Raw genomic sequence first — 6,298 nt, 5'->3', positions numbered from 1 at the left:
GGATCGGGGCGGGTACGGGGCGGGTCCTATTTTTAAAATCTGAAACGGGGCGGGGCGGGGCGAATCCATGTTATTTGCGGGGCGGGGCGGGTCGTAATTGCTGAGCAAACGGGTCCCCGACCCGAACCGTTTCTACCTTCCAAAAATTTAAGATTTAATCTGATCCGTTGGTTAAATCGCACGATCGCAGTCTCTCAGATCAGACTCTCAGTCTCAGACAATCAGATCATTCTCCCAGATCGACACTCGAGTCCTCGACAGTTCCCTTCCCTTCCCCCACTCCCCAAATCTCCTCTCCTCTCTACTGAGTCTACTCTCTCGTCTCAGAGTCAGACCTCGATCGCTCCCATCTTTTTCCATCGATTCTCCACCCCTACTGACTCGACTCGACTCGATTCCCTGAGACTCATAGTGAGTCAGTGACTATCGACCTCGACTGTGTCTGTCGACATTACATCAATCCTCCCCAATCGCGAGTTCCGACCACCACCACACGGTCGACACCAACCTCGCCGTCGAGAACACTACCATCATCCTGCAAATTCCTAGGTAATTTATGAATTAGGGTTTCTGATTTGGGAATTTAGGGTTTTTGGGGCTATGATTGCATAAGCTTTTTGATTGATTATATGGACTGCTGCGATTTGATTACTAGCAGAAACTTGTTTATTGGTTTTGATTTGTTGCTTTGTTTGTTAAGCATGAAGGTCAGAAGCTCTATTCCCAGAGTCTCTCTTTTAAGTTTTTCCTATTTCAATTTTTTTCTGTAGATCTGTTCGAATCTAGGGTTCATATATCTATGGGTTTCATTAATATATTGGTTCTGTAATTTACTATAATTTAAATATCCCTATGGTTGGCTAGTTGGGTGCGAATCACATTTGGTTTTCTCATATATAAAGAATATGATTGTCACTTGTCAGGCTCTATCTATACGTTGTTGAAGAAGATTCTGACTTCTGAGTTCAAATTTTATAAATTAATTTTTTTAAAAGAAAAAATTCGATATTTTGTTGTGCATGTACGGTCTGAAACCAACAAGATTTTCAGTTTTGTGAAGGTCGGCTTTCTTGTGTTTAATGCTGTAAAATTATGTCCACTTCTTATGATATGAAATAGGAACTTCAAAATAATTATAAGCGACAAAGCAAGGGGCAATAATGGTTGGATGGTGCCAAATTAGTGTAACTGGGAGAAGGTGGCAGTGGGTCAAAGCATGATAATCTGACCACTTAGCTTAAAACACACATAATTTATTTATTTTACCCATTAAATCAGAACCTCAAAATGTAAAAGGGATGTTTTACCGACCTTCTTAGTTGGACATTCCCATCTTACTTTTTTCGTTTTGCATTCTTGATTGAGTGCACATTTCAATGCCTTGGTTGCACTATTCTCTCCTAACTTAGGTGCGTAATTTTCTGACTTTTCAGAGAGACAGAATCGTGTTGCTGTTGTGGTGAAGGCTACTGGGGAAAGCTCCGAGTCTTCAACATCTATTGTGAAATCTGTTCAGAATGTGGTAAGCTCTTTCCCTCTGCGCTTTCATGATCAAATTTTTATATTTATGATTTGTGCTCAGTACATAAAGAACTATAGAGGGTTTCACGTTATGCTTTGGCAGTTTGGCTAGCCTGAATCTGCAGGCAATATTTCCTTTCTTCTTTTGATTCCTCTAATGGTTTTCAATTGTGTGCAAAGTTTATGAATTCCCCCTTCAGTAAAGTTCGAAAAAGTGTGCATTTTTCTTAGCTATGAGAATGGGCTGTGATATGGATTATGGATAACACACGATTTTTTTTTTTAGCCAACTTTTGGTCCTAAGAATTTGTCATTCTATGGAATGAAGAAATGCATGCAATATTTTCTTTCTTCTTCATTTGACAAATTGACAAGTTAATTTTGATCTTTTTTTTTTTTTTTTAATATCAGGCTTACTATTTTCTTCCTCTCGCTTTGATTTGAAACAGTGGGATAATTCTGAAGATCGGCCAGCTCTTGTTGCTTTGGGGTTTGCAGCTGTAGTAGGTTTATGGACATCAACGAATTTGATTACAGTAATTTTCTTATCTCTCTGTTCTTTTCAGTTCTTGAAAGGAATGAAAAGTGTTGTTGCAATAGTTGATACGAGCTTGTAGTCACAGACTCACAGCCATATTTGCTGTCATACGTAGATGCATGAGCCTGTAGGGCCAAAAACGACAACAAATTGTAGCTTGACTTTGCTTAAGTAGGGTCGTCAATGCTTATTACTTTAATTTACAAGTAACCAAAAGATTTGGATGTGCACTCCACGTAGATAAATGATCAAGCATCTATCAATGCTACATCAGTCATTAAATTACATGGATTTTTAGTGTAAATTTCATTGCGCAACATGAAATCCAAAGGGGAAGGTGGGCAGTTGTACTTCATCCACCTGTTGAAATTTCAACTATTATCTTCCCCATATTCCATTGTTTTATTTCTGCCATTTTCTGGGTCATTTGGTTCGAATGAAACAGTTTCATCTTTGAGGACAAAGATGCTAGATGCAAAGTTCGGGATGAATTGACAATTTTATTATAAGTAATAGTCGTATCATTGACTGATTATAGAAAGTTTGTTGATTGAATGGGTATCGAAACATATTATTTGAGCGTGAAATATTGTATGCGCCTCAGAAAGTTATAGCTCTTCAACTCTTCCTGTAGGAAGGAAGAGGTATATAGCCTTGTATGTACTAATACCAACTATCAACATTTGGCACTTTCTATGGCATTCATATGTAGGGACCAAGTTACACTGTCAAAGCTTAAAACTTCTTAAATTTTTAGATTAATTAACATGCATAATATGGAGAACATTTTGGTAAAATGTCATGAATGGTGAGTGCATGCATGTTGCTGCATGTTACTGGCCTGCAGGCCCTGCACACGATTTGAATTTTAAAATTTGATTTTGAAGTACATGAGAAAAACTGCAAACTAAACCGAGAACCTTCAGTGTTATTTATTAGGCTATTTAAGGACACTTCTGAATTCTGTTTGCATTTACTTGCATTGCTGCATTTCCAAGAATATTATATGCATTTTCTTGATTGTTTGGGAATTGGTTTCAGATTCCGGAGCCACTTATTACTGAGAAAGTTTGGAAATTGGAAGATTTTGAATCATATCCTGCTTGCTTACTGGTGAGTTCTTGGTTTGGATGGTTATTTTTTGTTTTGGATGGTTATTTTTTGTTTTGGTTGGATGGTTATTTTTTGTTTGGAACTTTGGATGGTTATTTTTTGTTTGCTTACATATACATCTCACACACACACACACATTAAGTACTTAGCCAATATTGCAGAAAACACAGTTTCTTTAGCTTATTTTGGTAAAATGTCATGAATGGTGAGTGCATGCATGCTGCTGCATGTTACTGGCCTGCACTGCACAGTGCACACGATTTGAATTTTGAAGTACATGAGAAAAACTGCAAGTGCATGCATGCTGCTAGATTATTTGAGTATCACAAATAGGTGTCTACTAGATTATTTGCTATTTTATTTACATGGAGATTATGCTTTTTTGGGTTTAAATTATGTATAATGTGTAGATTATGCTTACATGGAGATTATGCTATTTTATTTGATTAATGAATATAGTTCCATTATTTAATTTTTACAGATTTTTACATAATGTCTCAATCTCAAAGTCAAAGTACCCCTAGTAGTACTAATGTAGCATCATCTACGGCTACATCACCATGTCCTCCACAACCCACACAGTCAAAACCATCAATGCCTCCCCCAAACCCCTCATCCTCCAGAAAAAGAAAAGCACCACCTATTCCAAAGACAAAACAACCAACTATAATAGCTTCACTAGAGAGATCTTCTTCTGAGAGATCTTGGGTTTGGGATCATGTCACTAAGTGTACGGTCTCGGAAATACAAGAAGTAGAAAAGGATGGAAAGAAAGAGAAGGTGGAGGTACAAGTATTGAAGGCTAAGTGTAACCATTGTAACGCCCTTTTTGCATGTGATACTAGTGGGGGTGGAACTAGTACTTACATTAAACATATCAATAAACATTGCAAGTCATATAAACCAACTGATGAGTTGCAAAAGGTTCTAGGTAGTTCTGGACCTTCTGGGGATGTCAAAAACATGCTTGTTGCTAAAGGGTGGAGCCAAGAAGAAAGTGTGGAAGGTATTATTGAGTTTATTGTGATGGAGGAGGTACCTTTTAGTATTGTGGAGAGTGAAGGGTTTAGGCGGATGATGTGCAAAGTCCAGCCTAGATTGCATGTTCCATCTCGGAGAACTATCGTGAGGGAGTTATTCAGTATGTATGATAGTATGAAAGATCAGTTAAAAAAGGAGATACACAATCATAGAGTGAGCTTGACTACCGATACATGGACAAGTGTGCAAAATTTGAACTACATGGTGCTAACTGCTCATTTTGTGGATGATGATTGGAATATGCACAAAAGAATTCTAAACTTTTGTTTGATTTCAAGTCATGAAGGCAAAGAAATAGGGAAGATGATTGAGCAATGTTTGGTTGAGTGGGGGATTGAAAAGGTAATGTGCATTTCAGTTGACAATGCATCGGCTAATAAGGTGGCAATTGAGTATGTTGTTCGTAAAATGCAGAAATGGCCTAATAGTAATGTGATTATGAATGGCAAGTTTATGCATGTGAGGTGCTTAGCTCATATTATCAACTTGGTAGTGAAACATGGGTTGAAAAGATTAGAGACAAGTGTGGATGCTCTTAGAAATGCCGTGCGGTTTGTGAGATCAAGTCCCCGAAGGTTAAGTTATTTCAAGAAATGTGTGGAGAATGAGAAGTTGGATAGTAGGGGTCTAGTTGTTATGGATGTGCCTACTAGGTGGAATAGCACATACATGATGCTAGAATCTTGCTTGAAGTTTAAAAAAGCATTTGAAAGGATGATCGAAGATGATGAAGCCAATATATACACCACCTATTTCAGTGAAAAGGTGTTTAGTGATGAAGGAGAAGAAGTGGCGGGTAAAGGGAGGATTGGACCACCTAAGGAGGAAGATTGAGATAGTGCAGAAGTGTTTGTGAAATTTTTAAAGGTCTTCTATCTTGTAACTTTGAAAGTTAGTGCAACTAAGTATCCCACATCTAACACAGCTGTTCATGATGTCATTGCTGTGGAAAACGAGATTGAAAAACTTTTTTTGCCTGAATATATGCAAACTGGAAGACCTGCAGAGTTGGTGCTACGTGATATGGCATTCAACATGAGAGCCAAATATCGAAAGTATTTTGGTTCAATTGAGTCCCTTAATCAAATATTTGTAATTGCCCTTGTCTTAGACCCAAGGTTCAAATTGAGGCACTACATGCACTTGTGTAGAAAGCAATTACAACTTTTTGAAGAAGAGATTGAACAAAAAAGTAATCAAGTGAAGACATTGTTGAAGACAATGTGTGATGAATATGCTAGTCAAGCTTTCGATTCACAAACACAACAAAAGGGTAGAGAAGATTTAGTTCTTGGCACTTCTTCTTCAAGGGTAAAACAATCATCTTCTAGTGTGCCAACAGAAAATCCAATGATATTTAGTCAAATCATGGATGATTGGGAAAAGGAACTAGAAGACACCGAGGATATTGCGCTTGCACATGAGGTGGATAGGTATCTCCTTGACACTGTAGAGAAAGTACCACATGGTTCACAATTTGATGTTTTGAAATGGTGGAAGTTGAAAGGGAGGAGCACATATCCCACACTTGCTTTGATAGCGAAAGATGTCTTGCCAATTCAAGTGTCAACAGTTGCCAGTGAGAGTGCATTTAGTGGAGGAAAGAGAGTAATTGACCCTTGTAGATCATGTCTCCTTCCTCAAACAGTGAAGTCATTGATGTGCCTTCAAAATTGGATAAGAAGTGAACCAATTGGCAGCATTGAGTATGAAGCAAGTCCTGCGGAGCTTGAATTTTATCAAGAGTGTGAAGAAGGTAATTATCTTGTTTTTTATAGTTTGGTTTATAACTTTATATTAATTGGTTTACAATTAACGGTTGTTCTTTGTTGTAGAATATAAAAGAAAAAGAGCAAATACTATCTCTACAAGTTCAACAATCTCATCAAGTGTTCCTGAAATTGAAACAACTCAAACGAAGAAAGGAAAAGGAATTTCGGTAATATTTTAAACTCAAATGAATAAACTTTAAATTTCAATAATTCAATTTGAATGAGGATAGATAATATGATGTTGGACGTTAAAAATGTCATGTTTAGATTCTATTTTTGTTTACAGATTCAATGAAGATTGTTGTTGGAACTT

The 6,298-nt window shown here is 37.3% G+C and overlaps 1 long non-coding RNA gene and 1 other non-coding gene across 2 annotated transcripts; both read left to right on the top strand.

Moving 5' to 3' along the window:
• The first annotated feature begins 315 nt into the window (after positions 1-315).
• On the top strand, positions 316-6,298 carry LOC148693201 (uncharacterized). The gene is made up of 3 exons (XR_015953648.1): positions 316-549; positions 3,101-3,172; positions 6,272-6,298. It is a non-coding gene; the product is annotated as an uncharacterized LOC148693201 (long non-coding RNA).
• LOC148693202 (small nucleolar RNA snoR135) lies at positions 2,309-2,454 on the top strand. Its single transcript, XR_015953777.1, has one exon. It is a non-coding gene; the product is annotated as a small nucleolar RNA snoR135 (small nucleolar RNA).

Source organism: Pyrus communis, chromosome 11 (genome assembly GCF_041283825.1).
Source record: "Pyrus communis isolate YQ-2024b chromosome 11, ASM4128382v1, whole genome shotgun sequence".
Classification (NCBI taxonomy): domain Eukaryota; kingdom Viridiplantae; phylum Streptophyta; class Magnoliopsida; order Rosales; family Rosaceae; genus Pyrus; species Pyrus communis.
This window is presented reverse-complemented; position numbering and strand designations above follow the sequence as displayed.